The following is a 12,823-nucleotide window of genomic DNA, read 5'->3' on the forward strand; positions in this document are numbered from 1 at the left end:
GGCGCGCACGGCGGACAGAAATGAAATTGAATGAAATAAATTGAAATGAAGGGAAGGTGTCGCTGGCTTGGCTCCCTCCCGTAGTGTTTTACAGCCTGGACATCACTGAGGAGTTTCTGGGATGTTTTGTCTCTGGGCAGAGTCCATTGAGCTCCAGCTCCAGCCCAGGGGTGGGCAGAGGGCGTGGGAGGCTCTGGGGCTGTGCTGCAGCTCAGAGGGGCTGCACAAAGGGGAACCAGCTCTGCCCCCTCCTCTGCAGCCTCCCAGGGCAGGGGTTGGGGGCTGGAGCCCCTCTGGAACCAGGCTGGGAGAGCTGGGGGTGCTCCCTGGAGAGGAGAAGGCTCCAGGCAGAGCTCAGAGCCCTTGCAGGGCCTGAAGGGGCTCCAGGAGAGCTGCAGAGGGACTGGGGACAAGGATGGAGGGACAGGAGCCAGGGAATGGCTGCCAGTGCCAGAGGGCAGGGCTGGATGGGATCTTGGCAATTGGGAATTGTTCCCTGGCAGGGTGGGCAGGGGCTGGGCTGGAATTGCCAGAGCAGCTGTGGCTGCCCCTGGAGCCCTGGCAGTGCCCGAGGCCAGGGCACGGCACAGCAGGGACAGCAGCCAGGGCACGGCTGGAGCTGGGCCAGGGCAGCTCAGGCTGGAGCTCAGGGCAAGGTTCTTCCCCCAGAGGGTGCTGGCACTGCCCAGGCTGCCCAGGGAATGGGCACGGCCCCGAGGCTGCCAGAGCTCCAGGGATGCCCAGGCTGGGCTTGCTGGGGGCTCTGGGCAGGGTTTGGCTTTGGCATTGATCATCCCTGTGGGTCCCTTCCAGCTCAGCACATTCCATGATTGTGTGAGAGTGAGGGGTGGGGGAGATGAAGGATGGGGGAGAAATTTGGGCAGCGCTGCAGGGATGGCCAGGGTGGGGTTGTTGGGGGGGCTGGGCAGGGACAGGGGCTGCACTGGCTGATCCCTGGGGGTTTTTCCAGCTGAGGAAATTCTCATTCTGTGCTCCCCCAGGACTCATTGAGCCCCCAGGAGCTGCCTGTGCTCCTCCCATGCCAGCATTGGCGGGATGCAAAGGGCCGGGGTGCAGCAGCACCCAGGGCTCTCCCTGCTCCTCCCAGGGGATGGGAGCAGCGTGGGTGAGGAGAGGCAGGAGACAGCAGCAGCAGCCAGAGCAAATGGTTCTTCATTTTATCTCCAGGATAAAAAGGAATAGGGAAGCCGGGCTCCTAAGATGAGGCGCCTTCATCTCGCTGCACGGCGTTTGATCATCGCCGATGTTTTACAAGGAGCTGTATGGTTGAATTATCATTAGAGGAGGTGATGGAGCTGAAGAGTAACAGAGAACTTCCTCCATGGCGACCCAGACTCCTGTTCTGTGCCTGCAGAGAGCAGAGCAGGCGAGCCCAGGGGCTGGCACAGCTCCCAGCCAGGGCCAGGAGGCAGCAGCAGCTCCTGAGCCTCATCGAGGGTCTGTCCTGTCCCCAAGCCCCATGGAAGATCTGTCCCTGAGCCCATGGAGGGTCTGTCCTTTCTCTGAGACCCATGGAGGGTCTGTCCTGTCCCCCAGCCCCATGGAGTGTCTGTCTGTGGGCCCCATGGAGGGTCTGTCCTTTCTCTGAGCCCCATGCAGGGTCTGTCCCTGAGCACCATGCAGGGTCTGTCCCCAGTCCCCATGGAGGGTCTGTCCTGTCTGCAATCCCCATGGAGGGTCTGTCCCCAAGCCCCATGGAAGATCTGTCCCTGAGCCCATGGAGGGTCTGTCCCCAAGCCCCATTCAGGGTCTGTCCCCAATCCCCCTGGAGGGTCTGTCCTGTCCCCAATCCCCACGGAGGCTCTGTCCCCGAGCTCCTCCATCCCCTCCATGCTGGGCCGTGGCTCTGGGGGCTGGGGGGAGCAGCCCTGCGTGTGCCCAGGTCCCTCGGGGCTGTCGAGCCCAGCAGAGGCTGGAGACTGAGCCCAGCACGCTGGTGTGGGGTGCCCAGCCCAGCGTGGATCCGGGCCAGCTGCCATGCTGGGGGATCCCGGGGCTGCCGGGGCTCCAGAGCACTGGCAACGAGGACAAAGGGATCTTGGAGCCAAGGATCCCGAGGCTGGCAGTGCTGGCATCTCCATCAGAGCGGGAATTCTCGCCTCTTTTTCCGCATGGGTGCCCCTAATCAGCCATCCATCACCCATCCCTTCTGTCCCGAGTCCTCCAGCAGGTGTGCTCGTGGCTGGCACGCCTGGAATTGCCAGTGCCTGCTCCGAGCGCAGCCTTGCTTAGCTCTGGAGCAAAGTGCCATTTCCAGAGCCTCATTAGTATTTGCATTGTTGCATGGCTGTCTAAGAGAAGCAGCAGCTAAGTGAGCCAGTCAGATCTCGCTAATTTGCATGTTAATGAAGCCCACAGAACGCAGCTTAGAGAGAGGGACTTGCTAGACCTATACATGCAGGCTGTATATGCTTTGGAGACACAGCAAACACTGCAGGCAGACACCCAGATGGCTGCAGAGACAGACAAACAGATGGCTCCCCACAGCTGAACTGCGTGGGGGAGGCTCTGGGAGAGAGCTGGGGTGAGGCACTGGAGGGAGGGGGGAAGGAGGGAGAGATGGAGAGATAAAAAATATGAATGGAGAAAGAGATTAGTCAAGGATTGTGAACATGCTTGGAAGGAAGGATCTTACCATGTGTTTTTGTTGGGTTTTTTTTTGGTTTTTTTTAATAGAAAGGCTGTGCATCATCTCTTGCAGAGCACAGGTCCCAGTGGGGCTGTGTCTGAACATTGCACTGGGGGATGCTGCAGAGGGTGGGTGGAAGGACAGACTGCTGGATGGACATCCATGGGGTCTGGCTGCTTTGTAGGCAGCTGCTCTGCTGCCCAGGGTGAGGGGCTGCCTGGACTGCCCTCCTTAACCCCCCCTGGAGGACTGGAGCACAGCAAACACGACTGTAACTGTACCAGAGATGGAGAGAAATATGAACATATTTACATAAATTTCTGGTGTGAGCGGATGGGGCTGTGTGTCAGGTAGCAGTTCATGGGGAACTGTGAACTTGGGCTCATCCTTCCCTGGGAGAGGGGCTCACCCTGGGGAGTGTCCCACTGCCAGCCTGGGGAGCCACAGTGACATCCTGCACCCACAGTGGGGCCAGCAGCACCAGCCCTGCCCCTGAGCTGGGAGAGGAGAGTCTGCAGGGAGAGCACATCTCCCCAGAGCCCATCTCCTGGTGGGCTGGGGCTCCACCTGAGGTAATGTGGGAGTGACAGGGGTAGCACGGTCAGGATGGACAGAGAGCAGAGATCTCTGCAGCCAGGTCAGGAACTTGTGGTTTATTGCAAAGGGCCTGGGTGCAGGGCCCTGCTGGGAGCTGCCAGCCACAGCTCAGAGCAGGCTGAGAGAGGAGAGGGGAGAGAGGGTGAGAGGGTGAGAGAGTAAAAGGGGTAAGAGAGCGAAGTTCCCATTACAATACCATAAATCATCTTCTCTGCTGAATATTCTGATTCTCACTAACCAATCTAGTCCAAGATACAAATCCTACAGCATTTCCATACAGCCTATAAGAATCATTACATTCCCACACTGGGTTACATTTTAAACCCTAAAAACTCCTCTTTGGGCCCTTCTGCCAAGCCAGCAGGGTCTGCTCTGAGCCTTGGGCCTGTCTGCAAGCAGAGGGTGTTGTTTGATCCAAAGGGGATCACCTTCAGCTGGCCATGCCATTGTTTTCCAGTTGTTCAGTAACTGAGGGATCTCCAAGCTTGCTTTCATTTCAATCTTGCTTAGAGTTTCCATATTCTCAAACTCTTTTGCCAGGCAATCATATTTATAAGGTTTTCCTGTTTCACCTTGCCCAACAAGGTAACACTGGGCTGAGCAGTCTGTGCTGTCCCCCTGCTCCCAGCAGGGCCCCATTTGTCCTGGATGGGCTTGGCTGCCCCATATCAGCAGGATATCAGCTGGAGCCACCAGCCAGCCCACCACCCACCTCTGTGGGACTGATTCTCACGGCCCCATCCCTCTCCTGCCCTTATTTGCCCATTCTGGCTGTGTCTGGGAGGTTTCTGCCATGAGGACAGAGCAGGAGGGGCAGACCAGGACCCTGCAGGGGCAGGGACAGCCCTGCAGCCATGGGGAAACACACAGACCTGCAGGGCTGCTGAGTTTCCTCATCTCCTCATGCTGCCCAAAAGTGGCAGAGGCCTGTGGGCATCTCAGGCTCACTGGGAGAGGAGGTCAGACCCCAAAAAGCTGCTGTGGTTTAAATCAGGCTGCCCTGGAGCCCAGGATTGCTCAGCCTGGCTGTTTGATGGATCCAAGGCACTTCTCCAGTGGCCAGCTCGACCCTGGTCTCAGCTTGGAGACCCCTGTGTCCAGTGGCCAGTGTCTCAAGCTGCCCCAAGGGAAATACAGGTTGGAAATTAGGAAAAAAGTTTTTTACAGAAAGGGTGATGAAGTTCTGGAATGTTCTGCCCGGGGAGGTGGTGGAGTCCCCATCCCTGGGTGTGTTTAACAAAGCCTGGATGTGGCACTGGGTGCCAGGGTTGAGTTGAGGTGTTGGGGCTGGCTTGGACTCGATGATCTTGAAGGTCTCTTCCAACCCAGTGATCCTGGGAATTCTGTCTCGACCCTGTGTCACAGATATATTTTATGAAAAATCCGTTTGCCGGGATTTTTTCTCCCGAGAAGCCTCAGAGGAAAAGAAAAACAATAATTATCTGCTGCTCTGGAACGCACCAGGTGCATCTTTGATTGGTCCATGCGGATTGTTTCTACTTGATGACCAATCACAGGTCCAGCTGTGTTGGGACTCTGGTCAGTCACAAGATTTTATCATTCCATTTTATTCTATTCCTTGCTAGCCTTCTGATGAAATCCTTTCTTCTATTCTTTAGTATAGATTTAGTATATCCTATAATATGATATGATATAATATGATATGATATATGATATGATATGATATGATATGATATAATATAATATAATATAATATAATATAATATAATATAATATAATATAATATAATATAATATAATATAATATAATATAATATAATATAATATAATATAATATAATATAATATAATATAATATAATATATCAGCCTTCTGAAACATGGAGTCAAGATTCTCATCTCTTCCCTCATCCTGGTACCCCTGCAAACAGCACCCCAACCCTGGTCTCAGCCTGGCTCTGCTGGGCTCTTTGGAGACCCCGGGGTGCAGCAGGAGCTCACACAGGGAGCTGCAGGAGCACTCAGCTCCCCTCCCTGTCCCTGTGCCAGCGTGCCCAGGAGCTGCAGGGCAGGAGGAGCAGGATGCAGGGATGGGGCTGGCATGGGAGCTTGGTGCCAGCTCTCACACAGCTCGGCTGTCTGACACGTCAGGCAGGCCCTGCCATGCCCATGGAGCACGGGAGCCCCCAGCCCTGAAGCCCCCAACCCTGGCATCCCCCAGCCCTGGCATCCCCCAGCCCTGGCATCCCCAGCCCTGGAGCCCCCAGCCCTGACAGCCCTGACAGCCCCTGGCAGCCCCTGCGACAGGGCTGGCACTGCCACCAGGGCACACATTACAGATGCCCCCACCGAGTCACACACAGAGCGTTTGTCCCGGTTTAGGGCAATTTTGGGAGAAAAAACATCCAAAGGGATTCCTCTAGAAAGCAAATTCGAGCAGCCCCTCCCCCAGCTGGTTCAGGAGAAAGATTTCCTTGGAGAAAAGTGGAAAAAACCTGTTTATTTAACAGGTAAAGCATTCACCAGCACAAAAAAAAATGAACAATAGTGAGCAATAAAACCTCTTGTGGCTCCAAAAGAGATGACAAACTCAGGAAGTCCCTCTGTGGGCTGTCGATCAGCTCACTCACTGGGAAATGCCACAGCCCAGGCCCAGCCTGGTGGGCTGTAGGTGAGAGCTGCTGGTACTCTCCTGGGTGCTCAGTCCAGAGCAGGTTTAAACAGGGCCAAGAAGAAGAAAAAACAGGGAACTTCTCTGCCTCAGTCCAGGGAACTTCTCTGCCTCAGCTAGATATAACTAACTAAAAGCAAAGAGAGCTCTGCCCCTCTGTCTGTGCTGCAGACAACACAGGAGCAGGAATGTGGAGGGATGGGTGCAGTTTCTGACAACAAACTGCGCATTTCTTCTTCCCCCCTTCGCTCTCAGAACGAGTCCTTAAGGTGCAAAACTTATTTGTGGGCTAAACAGACAAATGGGGATATGAGCATCACAAAATTCCCCCAGGACAGACTCCCAGAGCAGGGAGAGACCGGGCACAGGCTCCATCCTGGAGCATGGCTGAGCTCGGACCCGTGCCCACCTCACTTTGCAATCTGCAGCTGGGAGAGCCCGCAGCCACTGAGGACATCATTAATTCACAGCAGAGATCGTTCAGCGCCCTCGCTGTTCTCACACCCTGCCCTGGGAGCCGGGGAGCCTCGGACACAAAGTGCCCCGAGCTGTCAGGGCCACGTCCCCTAATCGAGGTGATGCCTCCACAATCAGCAGGATTTGTATGCAGCAGGGAGCTGCTCCTGTGGGAGCCCATCCATGGATTAGAGGGCATTGAGGTGGGTAATCACCCCGCAGCACAATGCAGGAACTCGGCTGGTGGGATTGCTCTGCTCAGGAGGGGATCCCCTCGGCTTTGGGAGCGTTTCAAAGGGTCGCTGTGAGCACCATGGGACACGACCAGCACTGTCTGTGGGGCATGTCTGGAGCAAGAATAAAAACAGGAAAATAAAGATGAAAGGACCTGGCTTGATCCAGCCCTGGCTACAAACAGCCCTACACCTGTGTCTGTGGGAGAGAGGGAGACGTGGCAGGACTGCCCGTGTGACCCTCAGCCACGGGGGTGGTGACAGAGGAGCGATGGGGGGCACAGAGCTGGGGAGGAGTCCCCGGCATTCAGAACACTTGTGTTGACTTCTCTTGGAGTTCATCTTTGCCTTGTGTCCTGGTTTGAACAGCCAGGTGTCTGCTTGAGGAAGGCAGGAGCCTCCCCTGAAATGGAAAATGCAAACCCCCTCCCTCTGAATTGTTATAAATTTGAAATTAAGGGGCTCTCAGGCAAAGATTTGGGAGCAGGAATAACAGTTCTTTATTAGGAAATTAAAAATACCAATGCAATAGTGCAAACAAAGCCTGCCAGAGTGAGAGCAGGCCCTGGCACGCTGTGGCTCAGGGGGTGGCACAGCCCCATCCCATGGGGGCTCAGCCCTCCTGCAGTGCCAGCTGTGCTGCTGCTGGAGCAGGGATCCTGCACAAGGGGGGAGTTTTCCTCTGCAGCTCCAGGGCTGCTGCAGATGGGCCTGGGCTCCCTCTGGCAATGCAGGGCAGCAGAAAGCTGCTCCTCTGGCAATGCAGGGGGCAAAGGCTGCTGTGCTGCTCCAGGCTCAGATTGGATCCAGGGAGGAATGCTTGGCTCCTCCCCTGGGCGCAGCATCTCCCCATGGGATGCTGGAATTGGATCAGCCCTGCAGGGACACTCAGTGGCCATGGCCAGCAGAGATCTCCTGGAGGGAGGATTGGCTGTGGCAGAGATCAAGAAAACTGCCCCAAGAACAGCAGAGAACTGCCCCAGCTCTGACAGATGGGGACAGAGCACACAGCCCCAGCCCCCATAGGATGGGGCTGTGCCACCACCCTGACCCTCAGCGTGCCAGGGCCTGCTCTCACTCTGGCAGGACTTTGTACTATTGCATTTGTATTTTTAATTTTCTAGTAAATAATTGCTATGCCTGCTCCCATATCTTTGCCTGAGAGCCCCTTCATTTCAAATTTATAATAATTTAGAGGGAGGGGTTTTACATTCTCCATTGCAGGGGAGGCTTCTGCCTTCCTCAGCCGCCACCTGGCTGTTCAGACGCAGTCAGACACCCAGGCCCTGGCACAGGGGGTTTGTCCCTAAACAGGGGCTGAGAGAAGCAGGAACACTGTGGCTGAGAGTGGGAAGCTGTGAACTCTGTCCTGCAGCCTGGGGCCACGCCAGCCCTGAGATCCTGCCTGCTTTGGACATCTGCTGGCTGTGCCTGGCAGGAGAGCTGAGGTGCATCATCCCACCACTGGAGCCAGGCTTTCAGGCACAAGTGTCTCTAATTATTAATTAGCTGATGAGGGTTTATTATGTCTTAGAGCAGCTCTCCTGTTGCCTGTGGCACTTACTGGCACAGGGGAGGACAGGGCTCGGTGCTCCTGTTGCTCACACGTGTGCCAGGGTTGCTGTGCAGGAACAAGGGACCTTCTGAGGCTGTCACCTCGTGTCCCACAGTGGCACGGGGGTCCCAGCTGTGAGATCCATGCCGGCAGACAGGCCAGCGCCCAGGTGGGCTGGGCCAGCCGCTCTGCTCCATTCTGCACCCACAGGTGCTGTGCAGGTGGGGACCTCGGCCACATCAATCCCTCACTGGGGCTGCTCCAGGCAAGGATGGGGACACAAAGGAGCTGGCACCCAGACATGTCCCTGCTCCAGAGGAAACCTGCTGCCAGCTCCTCTCCACAGCCAGGAGGGTCTGCAGGAGCTGCAAAGCAGCTGTGCTGTGTCCCATAGCTCCCATTCTCAGAATTGCAGGATCCCAGAATGAGCTGGGCTGGAAAACACCTTTGAGATCATCAATTCCAACCTATGACCCAACACCTCCTCATCAAACCTAAACCATGGCACTGAGTCACTCACCATGGCCATGTCCTTTTATTAAACACATCCATTTTTAAATTCCATCCCCAGGGAGGGGTCCCAGCTGCCCCCCAGCCCCAGGTTCTGCTCCCTGGGCAGATGGGGGCAGGTTCTGCTGGCTGCAGCCAGGATGGGGCTGGGGTGACCCTGCTGCTGCCTCAGCCAGTGCTGAGGGAAGGGTTAAGTGCGATGGGGAGGCTCTGACATTTTGCTAATGTGCTGTGTTAATTGATTCACTCATTTCCATTTGTTCCTGTTAAAGAGAGACAGATGAGAGTGGTCCTGCAGTGCAGCGGCTTGGCAGGGAGCAGCTCTGCTGTGTGCAGATGTGTTCCTCACTCAGTGAGTGCCACCAGACAGCCTGGATGTGCTCCTCACTCAGTGCCCTCAGCCAGCCTGGATGTGCAAAAAATATGGGAGCAGGAAATAACAGTTCTTTAATAGGGAAGAAAAAATAAAAGGATAAAATAAACAATGCAGTGAACTAAACCAACACTGGCAGAGTCAGAACCCAAGCTGACACCCTGTGGGTCAGGGTGCTGGCAGCAGTCCCATTGGAATTGTGGCTCAGCCCTCCTGCAGTGCCAGGGGTGGTTCTGCTGGAGCAGGGATCCTGGAGAAAGGTGCAGTCTCTGCCTCTGGAGATCCAGGGGAAGAGGCAGCTGCTGTTCCTCTGGGCAATCCAGTGCAGGAGCCGTGCTGGTGTTCCAGAATCTCCAGATTCTATCCGGGTAGGAATGCTTGGCTCCTCCCTCTGGGCTCACATCTCCCAATGGGATGCTGTAGTTCTTATCAGCCATGCAGGGACATTCAATGGCTGTTATCAGCAGGTGTCCCCTCCTGAGGGAGGAGTGGGTGTGGAAGAGATAAGGAAAACTGCCCATGAACAGGAGCCAACTGCCATGTAGATGGCAACTAGATACAATTTGTCTTGCAATCTGGGACGCCTGGGCGCAGGGCCCTACTGGGAGCTGCCAGCCACAGCTCAGAGCAGGCTGAGAGGAGTAAAGAGCGTGGTGAAGAGGATGAGAGAGCAAAGTTCCCGTTACAATACCATAAATCTTCTTCTGTGCTGAATATTCTGATTCTCACTAACCAATCTAGTACAAGGTACAAATCCTACAGCATTTCCACACAGCCTATAAGAATCATTACATTCCCACACTGGGTTACATTTTAAACCCTAAAAACTCCTCTTTGGGCCCCTTCTGCCAAGCCAGCAGGCTCTGCTCTGAGCCTTGGGCCTGTCTGCAAGCAGAGGGTGTTGTTTGATCCAAAGGGGATCACCTTCAGCTGGCCATGCCATTGTTTTCCAGTTGTTCAGTAACTGAGGGATCTCAAAGCTTGCTTTCATTTCAATCTTGCTTAGAGTTTCCATATTCTCAAAATCTTTTGCCAGGCAATCATATTTATAAGGCTTTCCTGTTTCATCTTCCCAACACTCATCCCTGCAGGACCCAGCTACCCAGGGTGTGATGCTCAGTGACATCCCAGCCACCTGACCAAACACCTTTTCTTCCCCTTGAAAAGTGCAATTATGACAAGAATCAAATTCCTGTGGTGAGAAAGCTCAATTTCAGGCAAAATGTTTATTAAAAACATATTTGTTCTGCACCTTTTCACTGCCAAAAGAAAAGCAACTCCTTCCAAGTGTCTTTATTTGCTTGGACTTATCCACAGAAGAAGAATTTCTTGCAGGAATCTCTCTTGGGCAGGTATGTGTTTGTGACAGGAGCAGCACCAGGGCTGCCTCCCCACCCTCCCAGGGACACAGAACCCACCTGGGCTGGAATTTTCCTCCAGTCCCACTCCTGGTTTTGGTGCTGTGGGATTTGTGTTCATTGGGAGCATCCTCGGAAAGGGAATTGATGCTGGAGCTGGTGAGGCCTCTGTGCCCAGGCTGTGCCCACATCCCTGGGCTCCTGTGCCCCTCTGTGCCCAGGCTGTGCCCTTGTCCCTGTGATCCCATGCCCTCTGTCCCTTGTCTCCCATGCCCCTCTGTGCCCAGTCTGTGTCCCTGTGCTCCCAATGCCCTCTGTGCCCAGGCTGTGCCCATGTCCCTGTGCTCCCATGCCCCTCAGTGCCCATGTCCCTGGGCTCCCATGCCCCTCTGTTTCTGTGTCCCTGGGCTCCCATGCCCTCTGTGCCCAGCTGTGCCCATGCCCCTCTGTCCCCAGGCTGTGTCCCTGTGCTCCCATGCCCTCTGTGCCCAGCTGTGCCCATGCCCTGTGCAGATGAGCCCAGGGCCCCTTTCCTCCCCCCAGCTGCTTGCTGAGGTTCATTCCTGCTCCTGTGGGGGGGGAGCAGCTGCCAGCCCTGCAGGGGGAGGAGGGCAGGGCTGCAGCTCAGCAGGGCAGAGGTGCTGACACCATCAGGGGTTTTTCTGTGCTGTTATCGCAGGTCTGAGTGATGTGTGAGCCCTGAGGCCATGGGAGCTGCTCCAGGGATGAAGGAGCAGGGATTTCCCTGGCACAGCCCTCTGCTGGTGCTGGGCTGGTGTCGGAACTCAGGACATCCCTCTGAGTTGCTGGGGCCCCTGCCAGGGGGCTCCGAGACCCTGGCACACAGCCCAGAGCACCTGTGGGTTTGATTATGACCTGTGGGGCAAATTACCAGCTTTGTATGAAGACCTGAAAGCCACAGAAGTTTAAGTAGTGTAATAATAAAATTACCACTAGGTGAAAAAGTAGATTTTGGGATTTTTAGAATAGGGGTCTTGGGGACAAGATGGAGGGACTTGGGCGTGTCCAGCCTTTCTTCTTCTTCCTCTTCTTCTTCCTCTTCTTCTTCTTCTTCTTCTTCTTCTTCTTCTTCTTCTTCGTCGTCTTCTTCGTCTTCTTCGTCTTCTTCGTCTTCGTCTTCGTCTTTGTCTTCTCCATCTTCTCCATCTTCTGCTGTGATGTTGGCACTCACAGATTGGTTTAGAGTAGGAGCTCACTGTCTAACATAGGTGATAGGTATTGGGAAGTTATTGTAAACATGTTATACGTAGGTTTTAGTATAAAGACATAACACTGCCCCGGGGGCAGGCAGAGTGCCTGGAACTGTCCTGCTGGATGGACCTCAGCAGGGCAGGAGAAAAATTTTTATAGATAAGAAACAATAAACAATTCTGAGACCCAGAACTGAAGAGCTCGGACTCATTCTTCGAACGTGTGGGCTGAAACAGAGACTTTTCATGGGGCTGCAATAAACTGCAACCTTCTGAGAGGCTGGGGCTGGGGGCTGCCCCGTGGTGCTTCCCCTGCCAGCTGTGCCACTGCTGGGCCACCCAGCCCCACTGCCCCGCCCAGCATCCCTGCAGCTTGCCCTCTGCCACAGCTGCCTTCTGCCAGCCCTTCCATCTCCAGCTCTTCTCCTAGGAGACCCCAGTTTTCCTCCTGGGCTGCCTTTTGCCAGGCTCTCCACTTGTTTAGCATTTCTGCTCCTCAAATCGCTTCAGTGCAAAAGGAAGAATAATTGCCTCTTCCATTTAGCTAAAATGCAGGATCATAAACTTGCCCATCAGCTGCTGCAAGGTCAGGAAGTGCCTGCAAAAGGCAGGAGGCATTTATTGCTTCCAGAAGAGCAGATTTCACTCCCTCTGCTTTCCACATCCCCACCCTGATGCCTCCAGTGAGATCTCTCTGGAGCTGGGTGGATGCAGCAGGATAAATTGGCTGGAATTGGTTAGAAGAGGAACTAATCTTTTTTTTTTTATTTGAGGGGGAGGAGTGGGGCTGAGTTTCCTCTGCCAAGATTTGAGCTGTGGCAGGCTCTGCAGGCTCGGGGCTGTGCTCTGTGTGTGATGCATGGCGGGGCAGGGTCATTGTGAAAAATGCATGGATTTTATGATTGGCTTTTCGCAAATATTCAAATGAATATTATATGTGTTGTGTTAGGAAGTGATCCTGTATTAATTCTCTTAAGTACTGTGTTAAATATAGTTTTAGGTTATAAAAAATGTTAAAATAGAAACGATGCTATGTATGATACTTTTTTTAAAGAAAGGACTTGCACCGAGATAGCAGCCACAGGACACCTGAATCTTCCAGAAAAAACAATTTATTGCTCCATTATCAGAAGAAATGAACTTCTTCCCGCCTCAAAAGCGCTGTCAGGATTCAGAGGAAGAAGTTGACACTGCCCAGACAGAATCCTGTGTTTGAATGGAATTTATTCATCATGTATGAGGTTTATGAAA

This window comes from Camarhynchus parvulus, chromosome 23 (genome assembly GCF_901933205.1).
Source record: "Camarhynchus parvulus chromosome 23, STF_HiC, whole genome shotgun sequence".
In the NCBI taxonomy this organism is placed as follows: domain Eukaryota; kingdom Metazoa; phylum Chordata; class Aves; order Passeriformes; family Thraupidae; genus Camarhynchus; species Camarhynchus parvulus.